This window comes from Trichosurus vulpecula, chromosome 3 (genome assembly GCF_011100635.1).
Source record: "Trichosurus vulpecula isolate mTriVul1 chromosome 3, mTriVul1.pri, whole genome shotgun sequence".
In the NCBI taxonomy this organism is placed as follows: Eukaryota; Metazoa; Chordata; class Mammalia; order Diprotodontia; family Phalangeridae; genus Trichosurus; species Trichosurus vulpecula.
This window is the reverse complement of record NC_050575.1, coordinates 124,726,383-124,744,572: the sequence shown is the minus strand read 5'-3', so window position 1 is coordinate 124,744,572 and position 18,190 is coordinate 124,726,383. Positions and strand designations below refer to the sequence as shown.

Here is an 18,190-nt window from a genome sequence, read left to right as displayed (position 1 = left end):
ACAAACATTAGCAATGTAGTTCAAATTAGAAGGGAAACAATAAAGTGAGAAAAAAATCTATAGGCAGTTTCTCCAATAAAGGACTCATATCTTTAAAGAATTTATTCAAATTTGTAAGAATAAGAATCATTCTCCAATTGATACATTTGTTCAAATGATAGGAACAGGATGTTTCCAAAAGACTAAATCCAACATATCAATAGCTATATTAAAAAATGCTCCAAATAACTAATAATTAGAGAAATACAATTTAAAGCAAGTCTGAAGTTGTTTATTCCACCCATCTGGTTGGCAAAGATGATTAAAAAAGTATAGGAGCTGTGGGGAAACAGACATTTTAGGGAACTGCTGGTAATGAGCTATGAATTGGTATAGCTATTCTGGAAATCAATTTGGAACAATATCTGAAATGATGAAAGATATTGTTTCAAGAAACATAGGAAGACTTGTATGAACTGATACTGCCTGAAATGAGTCAAACCAGGAGAATAATTTATGTAACAAGACTTAAGAATTCTAGTCAATGCAATGACTAACCATGATTCTAGAAAACTGATGAGGAAGCATGCTATCCACCTCCTGATGGAGAAATGATAGATATAAGATGCAAAAGAAGACATACATTTTTGGACATGGCCAGTGTAAGAATGTTTTGCCTATGTATTATTTGTTACACAGGTTTTATTTTCCTTAATGTTTTTTTTTAATCAGGAGACAGGGGAAAGGGAAAAAATAAATGCATGTTAATTGAAAAAAATTTTAAATAAATGAAATGGAAAAAAACACACAATCCAGGATAACCTCCATGCCACAATGAGACATCACAGTAGGATTTTAATATAATATAAATACCAGTGATTATCATTATCATTAAGAGATATATTCTATTCCATTACATTCCAACTCCTGATTCAATGTTTGTGGCTCTCAAAACTGAACTTCCTTCCTTCTATGGTCTGGGTGGTTACCATGACAAAAAAAGCTGAATGGTAATATTATAGTTGTCCTCTAGGTATTGCTATCTAGAACATGATATATTTAATCAAGCGCACAAAATGATGCAACATATGATTGAATTAAGTGTTGAATTAAGTGTTTCAAACAATATGTGATATGAGAGCAAACTCAAAGGAAGGAGAAATCAGTGTGAGCTTGGGTAGATGGGAAAGGCTTCCTGGAGGAGGTCCGATTTAAGATAGTCCTTGAAAGCATAGGTAAGACTGAAGAGAAGATGCAAGAAGAAGGTAGGATAACTTGATTACCATGTGCCACGGGAGTAGTGACAGAGATGGTAGGCAGAGAAAAGAAGCATCATCATCATCATCATCAAAAATGATCACAGATCATCCTGCAATGGAACATTTCAAAGCTGAATAATGAAGGTGTGGGGCAGAGGTAGCGTACCAGAGTGAAGGGTCTGAGAGTTCAGATTACAATAAAACATTGCTTTTCTTCTGTTTCCCATTGTTTTTACAATTCTTGTTACCAGAAGGAACCAGCACAGCTCTCATTACCAGCTTGGTGGGAAGAAATGAGACTTTTGAGGATTGTGAATACTTACTTGGCAGAGCTAATGAGTTGTAGGGACTTTGGAGGTGGGGGGGTAGAAACAGACCCCCCAGGGGGCATTAGCTGTCATGGGTGTACCCAGGGACTCCCTATCAAACGCAAGGAAGATGTCTGGAGAAGCTATGGCCCTGAGCCAGTCAGACAAGAGCCCATTTCTCCCAGGGCTCAAAACAAACAGTTCCTCTGGAATCTCTGCCCTTGATTGTCACAGGAGGGTTAGAGTAGAGATGTTGGCAATGCCAAAAATGTCCTCTGTCCTCATGGAATTCTTTTTAAGAAATACATTCTAAAAAAAAATCTCACAATATAAACAACAAATGTGTGTGGGCCCTGCTGTAATTTAAAAAAAAAATCCACAACCACTACAAATAACTGAACTCAGGATCACATAGGATTACAGTTAGAAGAAAGTGTGGAAACTAACACTATTCCACACATAGAAGTCTTTGTCTTACAAATGGCCAAGTCCTTACGATAGGAATCATGGTATAATGGATGACTCAGAGTCAGGAAAATTTGGGTTCAAATACTAGCTATGACAACATCCTAGCTGTGTGACCACAGGCAAATCACTTATCCTCTCTGAGCCCTGGTTTCTTTATCTCTAAAATGAGGACAATGCCTGTAATGCCTACTTCATAGGGCTGTTGTGAGACTCAAGTGACACCATGTATGTACGTGGAGTGCTTTGTAAATGTTAACAAGCTTAATAAATGCCAGTTGTTATTGTTACCATCTAGCCTAACCACTCCATTCTACAAAGACAGAAACCGAAGCCAAGTGACAGAAATGGCTTGCCCAGAGATGGAGTTAATAGTAGAGCTGGAATTCAAACCCATATCTCCTGACTCTCATTCCCTCATTTTTTAAAATATGGGTTCATTTTTTTTTTTGGTGGAATGTAACAGGGAAGAAAGAGTGAATTAACGAATCTAGTGGCAGAATAAAAAATGCAAGAGGCAGGAGGTTTTGAAGATAATGTCTTTTAGTTGGGGCTTAGCCAAAAATGCTGCAAAACTGAACATAAATAAAAAGAGAAAAAGATCATGCATCTTTTGCATTTGTAGGGATCATTTTGCATATTTTACAGAAACAAGGCATGTAGAAACACCAATTATGAATGTATGACAGGGCTTGCTATAGTAACAGAAGCAGAAAGTGAGTGGCTAGGCTGGGGTGGAGGGGAGCTGCTGCTCCCCACTTTCATCTTTCCTCACTTGATCCCAGAATCTCAGGGCAAAGGCTGAGACAGATCCTTGTTTCACAATGTTTCTCACTGAAATAGACCTCTGAGATCGTTTCATCCAAACCCCTCAATTTACAGATGAGAAAAATTAGCCCCAGAGAGCAGAAAAACCTGGATCCAGGTTGCACAACTACTAGTTATAAACAGATATAGGAGTAGCACTTCATGGTCCTGACTCCAAGTCTAGATCTCTTTTCCCTATATTGAGTTATCAGCACAGCTAAAACTGGCTATCCTAGTAGGGAATCAGTGGAGGGCTTTAAAGTGAAAGCTGGATAACTATTTATTGGGATTACTGCAGAGGGTTTTCTTGTTCTAATATGGCTTACACAGGATGTCCTTTGGATGTTGATTTCAGCTCTCAGATATTGACTTCTTGCTGTTCCTCAGCTAAGATACTTCATCTCAGCACTCAGGACATTTCCACTGGCTATCCCAGACACACATGGAATGTGCTCTTCCTCTTCCTGGTCTCTGCCTTGTGGCTTCTCTAGCTTCCTTCAAGTCCCAGCAAAAATATTACCTTCTATGAGAAGCCTTTCCAGATTCCCTTCAATTACAGCTCCTTCCTTCTGTCGATTATTTCCAATTTATCCTATTTTGAACCTGTCTGTACATAGTTGTTTGTATGTTTCTCCCCCAATTAGACTGTCAGCTCCTTGAGGGCAGGAGCTATTTTTTTTTTGCCTTTCTTTGTATCCCTAGCACCTAGCAACATGCCTAACACATAGTAGGCTCTTAATAAATGTTTATGAACTAACTATATCTGCATATATTAATAACACAGATAAACACATAAGGTTTTCCAGACTAAGACCATATAGACACATAGACACATATAAATAAATACACATGAGGCTTCACCTCTGACTGGACTTTCCTCTACAAAGCTCAGTAAGGGGGGGGGGGGGGTAGGTAGTGAGTACCAGACTATGTTGATATAACCTAAAATTAACCCTTTTGACTGCCAAACCACATCAAAGGTTCGAATTCTATTTGTAGACCACTAAGGCTCCTGGACTCTTTTTAAAAAATGAATTTTATTGTAGCAACATTTGCCTCAGATTTCATTGAATATGAAGTAGAACAAGTAATGTTTGAGCTCTTAAAGAAAGAACCCCGCCCAGTCACTGCCAACAAGTACTGCCAACAAGTGCGTACAGAATTTTCCTGTTGCTTTGCTGTTAAGATGGGTAGCAGTTTACAGTGATGAATGTGCTAGGTTCTCTCACACCCTGAGATCTTGTCTTCACAGCTTTAAAAGAAAGGCTTCCTGGTCATGAGCAGGCTAGATTGCAGGCTGCTCCCTCATTTCTCCCAATCCCCAACTAGTATATGCTTTATGTATAAGAGGAGAAGGAAGCCAACAGATCTGCCCCACTTAAAAAAATCTCTTCTATCAGTCTATCACCTTGTTTGAAATTCCACTATTAGAGACTCATTCCTTTGGGTATGTGGGCTTTCTGTTCTTTAAAAATGCTTTATTAAAATGCAAAAACCCCTAATTGGGGTATTCCAGGATCCATAAATACTTTGGTGGGGATGATCTGGCAGCCTGCTAAGAGTAAGGCCCAATGGGATCAAAGAGGTCATCTATCTAATCCAATCCCAAACAGAAGCCCAGAGAGGAGTCATACCAACTATAAATAGGAGAGGTAAGATCTAAAGCCCTGTCTTCTGACTCTAGATACATGATGAAATGAGAGATTTGTCCTGGTCCCTGCCTCTGCTCAGTCTATAGAGGTCTATGTAGAAGGAGGTGGCCATATGGAATGATTGATCCTCCTCCAATATTGAATGGGAGTAAATGGAGGTAGAAAACCCCAGACCATTGGGTTAATCACATAGCCAAAGGAACTAATAAGCTACCAGTACTATACTAGACTCACCCATGGCGATCTGGACTTGCAAAGAGGACCCATAAAAGAATCTGTAAATCCTTAAAGAATAGAAAAGTGAAAATCCTGGAGCTGGAATGAACCTTTGTTTCATTTCAGTGTCTGAATCTTTGTAACCTTATTCAGCAAAGATCCTGGGGTGGTTTGCCATTTCCTTCTCCAGATCATTTTACAGATGAGAAAACTGAGGCAAACAGGGTTAAGTGACTTGCTTAGGGTTACACAGCTAGAAAATATCTAAGGCTGGATTTGAACTCAAGTCTTCCTAACTGCAGGCCTGACACTCTATACACTGTACCACCTAGCTGCCCAGAATTAACCTCAGAACACTTTATAGTTACCAATGAACTCTTAATTGCCAAATCTAATGGCTTTTTTCTCAATCATCACCCTTCTTGACCTCTCTGCAGCCCTTGGCACCATCACTCTTCTGTGATCACATTCTTCCCCTTGATACTTTCTTCTCTGTAGGTTTTCAGGGCATTGCTTTCTCCTGGTTCTCTTCCTACCTATCTGACTACCCTTCAGTCTCCTTTGCTAGATCTTTATCCACTACCTTTGGGTATCCCCCAGTTTGCTGTCCTGGGCCATCTTCTATATACAATTTTGCTTGGTGATTTAATTAGCTCAAAAGGATTCAATTACCATCTCTATGTAGATGTATTTGTCAGCTCTATTTGTCCAGAGTTTCCAACTGCCTATTAGACATCTTGAACTGAATATACCGTAGACATCTTAAACTCAACTTGTCCAAAACCGAACTCATTATTTTGCCCCCCACCAACCTTTCCTTCTTCCTAAACTCCCCATTACATCAGTCACCAGGCTCACATCCTTGGTGTCATCCTTGACTTCTCGCTCTCTCTCTAACCCCTCATATACAATCAATTCCCAAGTTCTATCATTTCTACCTTTATAACATCTCCTGTATATGCCCCCTTCTCTCCTCTTATGCTGACACCATCCCAGCGAAGGCCCCCATCACTTTATGCATAGACTATTGAAGTAGTTTTCCGGATGGTCTCCCTGGCTCAAGTATCTTCCCATTCCAGCCTATCCTCTACTCAGCTGTCAAATTGATCTTCCTAAAGCCTAGGTCTAACCCTGTCACCACCCTATTCAACAAACTCCAGTGGCTTCCTATCACCTACAGGATCAAACATAAAATTCTCTATTAGGCTTTTAAAACCCTTCATAACCTTCTTCTTCCTACCTTCTTCTACCTTATTCTTCCCCTTCCCCTCCCCCCCACATGATGACTGCAACTCCCCATCCTCATCTTTGCCTCCTAGCTTCCTTCAAGTCTCATCTAAAGTCTCACCTTCTACAAGAAATTTTTCCTGGTCCTCCTTAATCTCAGTGCCTTCCTGCTAAGATTCTCTCCAATTTATCCTGATTATATTGTTTGTATGTTGTCTCCATTAGACTATGAGCAACTCGAGAGCAGGAACTGGTTGTTTTTTTCCCCTTTCTTTACATTTAAATGCTTGTTGACTGACTTGACTTCTTAATGGTAGAATGCAATGTTAGAACTGGAAAGCACATCATAGATTACCTAGTTCAACCTCATTTTGCAGATGGAGAAACTGAAACCCACCATGTTAAGTCATGTGCCCAAGGTCATACATAACTAGTTAATGAAGGAGCCAGATGTTCTGACTTCTAATTCAGTACTATTTGAGTTTTTTGTTTTTTCCTTTGAAACACTGGGAAGCCATGATGACTCTTGGAATTACATTTGATTTTTACCACCCACCAGATTTGGTCTGCTCCAACTCTAAAGGATACAGATCACATTACTGCCACCTGACACTTCAGACTAAGAGCCTTCAGGACAAGGAGCAAGCAACCTGCTTTCAGTCTCATTTGCTAATCGAGTGGGACAGACTAAGTGCAGGGTCAAAGGCACTCAACGAATTTTGTTGAATTATTCAGGAGGTAATTTTCACTAAGAAGGAAGGAGCATCAATGCAGTGGTTTTCAACCTTTTCAAATATGAGGACCCATTTTTTTAAAGTAAAAGAAAATGCACAAACCCTTGCCCTAAACAGTAGTTAAGGTCCACAGTTTGGGAATATTTGCACTAAGGAATTGAGACAACAGAGCATAAAAGCTGAAAGCTAGCACTTCTGGCTTCTTCAGAGAATCTGGGTTCTATTTTGCCACATGACTTTGGGAAAGTGACCTTCCCCCTCTGGGCCTCATTTTCTATTTTTGTGACATGAGGAGGTTGGATTGGATGATTACTAACTTCCTTTCTGGCTCTAAATCATGAAAAAATAGAAAGAACATGGATATGGAACTGGAAAACTTAGATTCAAATTCTGTCTCTACCCTCTGAATTGGGGGAAGCCTCAATCTCCTCATTTCACAAGAATATTAGACCAAGTGACCTCTCAGGTCCCTTTCATCTCTAAATTCCATGATCCTATAATAAAAAAAAAAAGTAACATACCTGCTTTCTCACCAAACTGGATTAAGACACACATTACCATATCACACTCTGAATGATTTGGGTTGTCTGAGGGGAAGGCAGCTCACCTGGATTTTATCTGGTAGGGATGTCAGAAGACCATAGAGATGAATGGTATACCACCAGGAGCCTTATAACCTGCTCTTCCTGCCCCCTACCACACACACCTTTCTAGTCTTGTTGTACCTTGAATTCCTTCACATAGTATATGATCCAGTGACAGTGGCCTCTCTGCTGTTCCTTGAGGAAGATATTTTGTCTCCCAACTCGGAGAATTGTTTCTGGCTGGTCCCCATGTATTTTAGCTAAGTCTTGAAAGAAGCCAGCATTCTAAGAGGTGTAGGTGAGGAAGGAGAGCATTTTAGGTATGAGGGATAGCCAATGTAAAGACACGGAGGTGGGAAATAGAGCATCTTATGTGAGACACTCTCTTTGTCTTTGCCTCCTGGCCTCCCTGGCTTCTTTCAAGTTTCAGCTTAAGTACTACCTTCAGTAAGAAGCCCCACCTTAACGCTAATGCCTTATATCTGAGATTACCACCAAACATCTTATTTGTACATAGTTGTTTGCATGTTGTTTCTCTCATTAGATTTTAAGCTCCTTGAGGGCAGGGAGTATTTTTGCCTTTCTTTGTATTCCCAATACTTAGCACTGTTCCTGGAACACAGGTATTTAATAAATGCTTGTTGACTTGTTGTTGACTTGACAGTATGGATGAACCATAAATATATAAGCAAATTGGAAAGAAAGGACAAGGCCAGGTTATAAAGAGCTTTATATATCATCCAGAAGAGTTTATATTTGATCCTAGAGCTAATAGGCAGCCACTGGAGTTTATTTAGTTGTGTGGTGGGTTCACATAGTAGGACTATGGACTTAGTGCTTGATGGGATTAAGCTGATCATTAAGTTCAACTGTCATCACATTCAACCTCCTCTTTTTACAGATGAAAAAAACTGAGGTTCAGAGAGAATAAATGATTTATCCAGGATTGAGACAGCTAGTAAATGTCTCAGGAAGGACTGAGCTCAAGTTTTCTGGACTCCAAGTCCTGCACTCTAACCACTATGCCATACTGACTTGTTTTAGGAAAATCACTTTGGCAGTAATGTGAGGGATAAACTGAAGCTAGGAGAATGGAAAGACTTGATTCAAGGAAACCAACTGAAAATGAAAACTTTAGAAGAATTTACTGTGAAAACAGGTTTCTATCCCCACCCTTTGAGGCTATCAGGAAGAACATCCTTGGATTCCCCCAAATTGACCATACATGTTATGTCATCAGGCTTAGACTCTTGACAGAAAGGATCCTACTCACAATTATGCTGCTGTCCTTGGAGTTAGGGGTGGAAGAAACCTTAGAAAATATCTAGTCCCAACTGCTTCATTCTATAGATGAGGAAACTGAGGGCCAGAGAGCTCAAGGTCATACAGCAGCCAGAATTTGAATCTTATTCCTCCACTTCACATTCAGCAACGTGTCAACAGTACCACCCTCCTTGGGCTCTGCCTCTCATTAGGAATTAATATGCTTTCCCTGTTAGAATTCTCCTCTCCCTCCCCCTTTCATCAAGGAGGATTGAGATGTTTATGGCGCTAAGAGTTTGGAGTATGAGACTTTCAATAAATCTCCTAAGTTTCACATTTCCCATCCCTGGTTCTCCGTATGTAGAGGAGATTTATTTGACAACAGAGAGCAATGGATTGCAATCAGACAAATGTTTTTGAAAGCTTAGATAGAGAGGGAATGAGTGCCTTTGAGATTAAATGAGATAATCCCAAGTTGACAGAAAATTATTCACAGCCTGGATAAATTTAAACTTCAACAACACTTTCTTTAGCATAATAATGACTTAAGGCCCAATATTGGATGGGAATTATGACATCAAGTACAATTTACCAAGGGGCGTTGGGACAGGTTTGCTCCTATCTGGGTCCTTTTAACCAGTGATTTTTACCTGAGGACTGGCCCTCAGAAATCATGTTCACAGCAGGCCCTACCTAAGTTAGGCAGCTGGGTTTACACTCCCTACAGTGTGCTCTCTTGGGCTGAAGGACCATAAGGATTAGACTTGGAACCAGAAAGCTGGTGTTTGAACTCCACATCTGAGACTTGTTAGCTGTGTAACCTGAGGCAAGACACTTTTCCTTGTCAAACCTTGGTTTCCTAACTTGTAAAATGAGTCACCATGCTCATGGGGCCCATGGAAAGGTCTCCTCTTTATATGCCAGCTCTACTTTACTGAATTAGATGACCTTTAATGTTCCTTCCCGCTAGGAAAGCCCATGTCTTAATATTCTATTCTAAGATCATACCAAGTAGGAGGTAAGCTTCTTGAGGGAAGGGCCATTTTGTTTTTGACTTTATATTCTCAGCAGCAGCACAATGCCTTACACATAGCAGGCAATAAATGTTTGTTGAATCAAACTGAATTCCAGCTCTAACCCTCTATGATTCCCTCAGGCTTGAACTCCATTCTCCCTGGGGAAGGCAGACCAGTCCTGAATTTCCTTATGGGTGAGGGGCTTCCAAACCTTGATGAGCAAGTCTAGCCTTCATTCTTAGGGATTTTCAACACAGAATAATGAATGAAGGCAGGAATATGTAATTAATTGGTCTCCTGGCTCTCTTTTCCCTTAGGTGGCCCCCTTCTGCGTTATCCTACAGTGCCCCCTCCTGGTCAGGGGGAGGCTTTTAACACCAATGCAAATATTTACCCCCACATTACTAAGAGAGTAAAATAATTATGAATTACTAGAATAGCACCCATTGCTATAGCACTTTATGATTTACAAAGAACTTTCCCCATAATTAACCTGTGAGGTAGATGATCAGTCCCCAAATAAGGAAGCCAAGGCTCAGAGAGACAAAAGTGACTTGTCTAAGTCACATGGCTAGTACTTCTTGATAAGTTGATAAGACTCCAGTCTTATCAACCTTCCATTAAAGGAAGAGGATACTCGGAGGATACTCCAGAGAAGAGAGGACAGGATGATGAAGTCTTTGGAAACCCTATAATACTGGAATGAGCTGATGGAGAAGGAGATGTTCAAGCTGGAGAAAAGATTAAGGGGGCATGACTCCTGTCTTTCAATATTTGAAATGGTGGTCCTGTGAAAGTCATGTTCTATGGGTCTCTAGCCAACAAAACTAGGACCAGTGCTTTGCACACCAAGCTTGCTTATTTAATGTTTGTTTGACTCATAAAATGTCAGAGCTAGAATGAATCTTAGATATTTACTGGTCCAACGCCTTCATTTTACAGATGAGGCAGAGAAGGGAAGAAATTAATCCAAGGTCATACAGTTAGAACAACCAATGAGATGGAGGTGTGAGTTGAGGATTTTACAAGGAATTAGATTTCAATGCAACATAAGGAAGAATTCTCTATCAATTTGAGCTAACAGCGGAATGAGCTGCCTTATGTGGTAGTGAGATTTCTGACAATGAAGATGTTTGAGCAAAGGCCAGACAACTACTTTCTGGGGACGCTGTAGAAAGGATCCCTACATTTAATGGTAGATTGGATTAGATGACCCTTGAAGTCCTTCCAATGCTGTGATTCAATGACTGTTTGTGAAGGTAAAACAATGGTTCTCTGGCCTTATCACCAGTCATGTAAGGCAGACACCAAGGAGAGCTGCAATGTTGCCTGAAAAGGGCCATGTTTATCATGTGGGTGAGGTAAGCCTGTTTTGTCAGAACTTCTCCATACCTACCTCTAACCCTCCTGGTTAATAAAGCTTTTGTTTAAAGGAGTTAGAGCAGCTCTCAGAATGGCACCTCCTAATGCCATCTCCCAGGGTCTGGTGACAAGGAGATAAAAACCTGCTGACCGCACGGTATACCCTTGGCACAGTGGGGAGGGGAAGGGAGGTGGGGTGAGACGGACAGGTATAGAATCATTTTTTAACTGTTCATACAGATGTGCACAGCATGGGGTAGGAAGAGGGCAGGAGGAGTATTTGCTGACTTTACTCTTAAAGATGGTAATTCCCCTCTCTTCAGCAGGGGTGGAGAGGGGAAAGAAGGAAGATGGACTGGTGTAGGATTGTCTTCTGACTTTTATAGATGTGCAAAGTGGAAATGGGGGAAGGGGAATCAGCAGTATCTGCTGACTGCATTCTTAAAGGTATATATCTCTGCATATTGAGATGTATGTACATCTGTCCAGAGGTGGACAAATACAGTATTACCTTTTGAATTCAGTCAAACAGATGTGAACCTCTTCACAGAAGGAGAACAGGAAGAATATCTGCTGACTACTCATACATAAGCATATCTTTGTATAGTTGAGGAGAGTGGAGGGTCAGTAAGAGGATGGTGAGAAAGAATAGTATCTACTTATCACACTCAGACAATTGTACCCATCTTGGTGGGGAGGTGGGGTAGATAGGTAAAAGGTTATATTCTGACTGCATTCGTAGTGATGTACAACTCTGCATTGATGGGGGGAAGTGAGGGAGAGGAGCAAGAAGATGCTGGCTTTACTCATACAGACATTTGCCTCTGCATAATACCTCTGGGGGTAGTGGGGAAGAATACCTCTGACTGCATTCATACATATGTACATTATTGCATGGGTGGCAGGGGGATGGGAGGCAGGCAGATGTTGGATTATTTGTGTGATATATAGAAGGAAGACTGGTCTTGGTTCTAAAATTTACTAGACACGGAGACCTCTCTCTAAGTCTTGCTTTCTCATCTGTAAAACTGATATTCAGAGTTGCTATGAGAATTATAAGGAAAGTACTTTATAAACTGAAAAGAGCTATGGAATATTATTGTTCTGCCTGTATTCATACACGTGTACCTCTGCAATGAGAGTAGGGTGTGAAAAGGGGAAGGAAGGAAAACTACATAGCTAAGTCCATGTCATACCACCAGCCCACCTCCAACCCCAATCTAAGGAGCAGATGGGGTCCAATGGGAGCACGTTCACTCTGCGGACAGAGAAACATCTAAGAGGTCAGGAAGAGGAATTGATGGAGCCAAAACACTGCAGTGAAACCTATCCACTTTTTATACTCTTTACACACTGATACAAACACGTGAAGACAGATAGGAAGTGGCTTTTGAGAAAGATCCTAGTGGTATAGGTGAGAGAGAGATTCCGCTGGAGCTGGGCATGAAGGAAAGAAGCACAGTACTCTGGAAAGAACTGGCCTTAAGAGTCAGGGGACATGAGTTTGAGTCTTAGTTCTGAAATTAAAACTAGCTTTGGAACCAATGAACAAGTTACTTACTTTTTTTGAGATTCAGTTTCCTTATTTGCAGAAAAGGAGTTGAAGTAAAAGAGAGGTTCTTAACCCTTTTTTTGTATCATGGTCCCCTCCTCACAAAATTTTTAAATATATAAGGTAAAATTGATAAGATTACAAGGAAAATCAACTATATTGAAATATAGTTGTTAAAATATTTGTTAAAAGTTCATGAATCCCAGGTTAAGAACTCCTAGAGTAGATGATTCCTAACATCCCTTATTAATATCTTCTACTTTTAGACCCCTGTGGAAGCTCCACCATCTAGCAGAAGACCACCCTACTTAAGAACACCTATTCCAGTTGACTTATTAAAGTCCCTTTTAACTCTAACATTCAAAGTTCTTTCATTCTATACTATCTAAGTCCCACAGAAGTTTAACAATTTATGTTCCACATTTGATTTCTTTGGCTAACACAAGAGAATATAGTATGAATTCTATACATCTCACAAAGATGTTGTGAGGATCAATGAGAAAATAAATATGGATGGTGCTTTGTAACCACAGAGTGCTAAATAAGTCTGATCTACTACTACTACCATGGGTGGCTGGGTGGCACAATGGCCAGAGTACCAGGACTAGAGTCAGAAAGACTCATCTTCCTAAGTTCAAATGCAAATTCAGACAATCACTAGTTGTGTGACCCTGGGCAAGTCACTTAACCCTATTTGCCTCAGTTTCCTCATCTATAAAATGAGTTGGAGAACGAAATGGCAAATTACTCCAGTATCTTTGCCAAGAAAACCCCAAATGGGGTCATGAAGAGTCAGACATGACTGAAATAATTCAACAACAACAACACCTACTACTACTTTTGGAAAGAAATGAAGGAATCTCCATAGGTACATTACAAATACATACACATATATGTCTATGTATGTATATATTTACATATGTATGTTGTATATATATGTATATACTTATACATACACACACAGACACACGCAGATGTGTGTGTCTGTGTGTGTCTGCGTGTGTGTGTGTGTGTGTGTGTATGCACATATGGGTGTTTCCTCGGTCCAAGGGAATTAGGGTCCAAACCCTTGACTGTGGATCCAAATGCGCAAAGCTGTAAAGTCAGAGAAGTTCGGCTACAGTCACTCCTATCTCCTTAGTCCTTTCCAGTCTCCCCAAGAGCATCGGTCATCTGTCCTGAGTCTTTGGGAACAGATAGGTTCATTCACACTTAGATAAATATGTATATGTTGGGAAGGAGAAGTACTAAAATTGGTCAGTCTTACAAAAGTGAGGAACTTAGCAAGAGCAATACTTAATCCAAAAGAATGGTTTGCCAACGACAGGTCTTTAGCTAGCCTTGGGAAAGATATTATTGGATAAGGGACATTCTGTCAAATTGGGTGGGGGTGGGGTTAGGATTCTAGAGTTATTAGTTTGGTGTTCTAGGTTCTAATTCAAGCTGGGTTATAATTCAATGGGCAAATCATTTTCCCCTGATATCTGCAACATGATATTTCAGACACAGAAAGCAGTTGAAAGAATTCATAGGCTCAGAGATCTAAAAGTTAGAAGGAACCTCAGAGCTCATTGGTCCAACCCATTCTGGATCACCCAGATACCCTTCGAAGACTTCCAGTGAAGGAATTATCTCACTACCTCTCAATGCAGCTCACTGCCCTTTTGGACACTATCATTAGGATGTATAATTTGGTGTTATTGGGCTGTTCCTCTGTATCATTAGGATGTTCCTTTTACTAGTGAGCAGGGATCTAATCCTTGGTATTTCTCTCCAGTTCTGGCCACAGAGAGTACATTTGCTCTCTCTTCCACATTACAGCCCTTCAAGTACCTGAAGACAGCTGTCATGTCTGATGCCCCTCTCCAATCTTTTTTTCTCCAGGCTCTATATTCCCAGGTCCTTCAATCAATCCTCATTTAGCATGGGCTCCAATTCCTTCCTCATTCTGGTCACTCTCTTTGGGATGTGCCACAACTGGTCAGTGTCCTTAATAAAAATATGACACCCATAAATAGATGATATTACAGGTTCTGTGAGACCATCACCACCTATTTTTTCATTTTTTATCTTTTAGACTTTAGACTTCTGTTATTGTAGCATAAGGTTACATGAAAGAGTAGAATGGTGTACACCATAGAGATATGGCCTAAGTCAGGGGACCCAAGTTCAACTTCTCCCTCTGACACAAACTGGCAGTTTGATCCTGGGCAAATCGTTTAACCTCCTGATACCCAGGCAACTCTCTAAGGCTGCATTCATTCCCTACACCAAAGAAATTACATGTCCAAGGGGATGGAGAGGTAGATTGTACTAGCTTTTTGGGGGGAGGGGAGGGGTACAAATGTGCTCATTTGGAGTTTACAGCCAAATGCCCAAATCACTTGTTTAAGTTCAGAGATTAGGGAATTCGGGAGGAGGAATAAAAACAGAAGAGAATGTAAATTTCTCTCTAATTTTATCATTACTGTTGGCTCTTGGGTGCCTAGGATAAACGCCCCCCCACCCAGGCTTCAGGTACAGAGCTATACTAGAGCCTGGAACACCCACTTGGGGAAGAACTGGACCCCAGGTGGCCAACAGCCCTAAAGGGCCAAGAGAAGCGTCATCAAGAAGCTCTCAGCATAAAAGACCAACCAACAGAGCTTGATCTTTGCATTATACCACCACCTTACAATGGTAGCATTTTAGGGTTTATGAAGTCCTTCCTCTTCCATTAGGTCCCTGATCCTCCCAATACCTCTGTGAGGAATGCTGGACAGGGAAAAGGAAGGACACAGCTTATAGCTGTCCTGAGTTCAAGTTACTTGGCCCAGGGGGAAAAAAAAAAACTACATTCCAGAATACTAAAGAAACTGTCGGATGTGATTGCTGAGCCACTACCAGTGATCTCTGAAAGATAATAGGAAAGGCACCACAGAACTGAAAAGGGGCAAATGTCCCAATATTTTAATAAAGGGAAGAGAATAGAGCTAACAAAGTATAGGTAAGTAAGCTTGGCCTGGAATTCCTGGCAAAATTCTAGAACATTAAAGCCACCTGGCTTTAAATTACTAAACCACCTAGCGTAAAAGAGTCAGAAAGTCATAGGTTTGAATCCCACTTTTAGTACTTAATAGCTAGGTGAACAAGGTCATGTCACCTAATCACTCTGAGCCTCGATTTCCTCACATATAAAGATGGGATAAAAATATCTAGGGTACATCGCGCATGAGGTTGTCAAATGAGATAATTTTTATAAAGTACTTTGAAAACTCTAAAGCATTGTATAAATGTCAGTTGTTATTATCATCATCATTGTCTAGAAAAGGAAAGGGTGATGAGCCAGCATGGTTTCATCAAGAACAGGTCATGTCAGACTAACCTTATTTCCTTGTTTGACAGGGTTACTAAATTGAAGAGGAATGGTGTGGATACAGTTTACCTACATTTTGAGCAAAGCATTTCATAAAGTCTCTTACTTTTTCTGGTGGGAAAAAATGGAGAGATATACTCTAGATAATAGTACAATTAAGTGGGTTTTAAGGAGTTGGAGAGATGTAGGCTAGATAATAGAACAATTAGGTAAATCAGTAATTTGTTGAATGGCCAGACTCAAAGTCATTAATAGTTCAATGTCAACTTGAACGGAGATCTACAGTGGAGTGTCCCAGGTATTGGATTCATCATCATGTGCTGTTTAACACTTTTATTAATGACTTAGATAAAGGCACAAGTGGCATGCTTATCAAATTTTCAGAAGACACAAAGATGAAAGGGATGGCTAATATACTGGATGACAGAGTCAGAGTTCAAATAATTCTTGACAAAATAGAACACTGGGCTGAATCAAATAAGAAGAAATGTAACATGAGTAAATATAAAGTCTTACATTTTGTTTTAAGAGACAATTTCATGAGTACAAGACGAAGAAGCTAGAAATGAAAGCATGGCTAGGAAGCAGTTCATCTGAAAAATAGCAAAGGGTTCCCTCTAAACCTCTATGCAGCCTTTGTCACTGTTAATCATCCTGTTCTTTTTGATATTTTCTTCTTTCTAGGTTTTTGTGACACTGCTATCTCTTGGTAATCCTCCTAGCTATCTGGCCATTCCTTCTTAGTCTCCATTGGATCTTCATCCAGATCATGCCCACTAACTATGGATGTCCCCCAGGGCTCTGTCCTGGGTCCTCTTCTATTTTCCCTCTATACCGTTGCACTTCATGATTTATCTAGTCAGTTCCCATGACTTTAGTTAGCATCTTTATGCTGGTGATTCTCAAATCTACTTATCTAGGCCTAATCTCTTTCCCAACAGTCTTCTATCTCCACCTGTCCACTGGACATCTCAAACTGGATGTTATCTTGATCCAATAAACAGAATGTAGTTATCTTAAACTCCAAACATCTAAAATTGAAGTCATTATCTTTCCCCTAAACCCTCCCGTCTTCTAACCTCTAATATTGTTGAGGGAGCCACCATAATCTCAGTTACCCAGGCTCACAACCTAGGGTGTTAAACTCAATTTCTCACTCTTTTTCACCGCTCCCCCCCCTCTTCCCAATCTGTCGTCAAGGCCTGTCAAATGTTCCTTCATAATGTTTCTCACATATACTCTATTCTCTTCTCTCGCACTGCTATCACCCTAATGCAGACCATCATCTCATACATGGACTACTACTGGTCTGTCTCTCCTCACTCCCATCCATCCTCCACTCAGCTGTCAAAATGATCTTCCTAAAGTACAAATCTGATCATGCCACCCACCCCCACTCAATAAATTGCAGTGGCTCTCTATCACCTCCAGGATCAAATACAAAATCCTCTGTTTGGCATTCAAAGCCCTTTATAACCTTTCCCTCTCCTTCCTCCCCCTTACCAGTCTTCTTAAAACACACTCATTTTTACCTACTCTGCAATCCAAGTATACTTGTCTCCTTCTTGTTCTACCCACAAGGTCTTCAGACTCCAGGCATTTTTATTGGCTGTCCCCCATGTATGGAATGCTCTCCCTCCTCACCTCTGACTCTGGGCTTCTCTGAGTTCCTTCAATCCCAGATAAAATTCTACCTTCTACAGCAGGGCTGTCCAAAATGTGACCCGCAATTTATGTGGCCTGACTACAAGCATAGAAATTTACACAAATGCTTTAGTAAATGAAGCCGAGCTACTGCAGAGCTCTCACTAAAATGGCAAATCAAAATATATTGTCTATTGTTTCAATAAAAACCTAAGGTTGGACTGCCCTGTTCTACAGGAAGGCTTTGCTGATCCTCCTTAATGTTTTACCTCTGTTGATTATCTCCAGTTTGTCATACACATACACACACATGTGTATACATATATTTATACATATCTATATTTGTGCATATATATAAATTATGGTTGTATATATGTCTACACACATGCGTATACATATATGTTCATATGTAAGCATGTTTGTGTGTATATATAAATTACATTTGTGTGTGTATCTATACATAATATGCACACACGCACACACATATATCTTGTTTACACATAGTTGTTTGCATGTTGTCTCCTCTATTAAACTGTGAGCTCCTTGAGAGCAGGGACTATCTTTTGCCTTTCTATCCCCAGCACTTAGCACAGTGCCTGGTACACAGAAAGTACTTAATAAATATTTATTGACTGAATGACTTCTAATTCCGAAATTCTCTGATTTCGATTTACTTTCCCACTTGCCAGATGAGAAAATCGAGACATGGAGATGTTGGCAGTCACTGTCAGTCTACAAACACCACATGTTCTTAAACATTGTAACTT

The 18,190-nt window shown here is 40.3% G+C and overlaps 1 protein-coding gene across 3 annotated transcripts in view; it reads right to left on the bottom strand.

Moving 5' to 3' along the window:
* Nucleotides 1-18,190, bottom strand: part of LOC118841770 (DAB2 interacting protein) — a 293,167-nt gene that overhangs the window by 162,100 nt on the left and 112,877 nt on the right. The window lies entirely within an intron of this gene.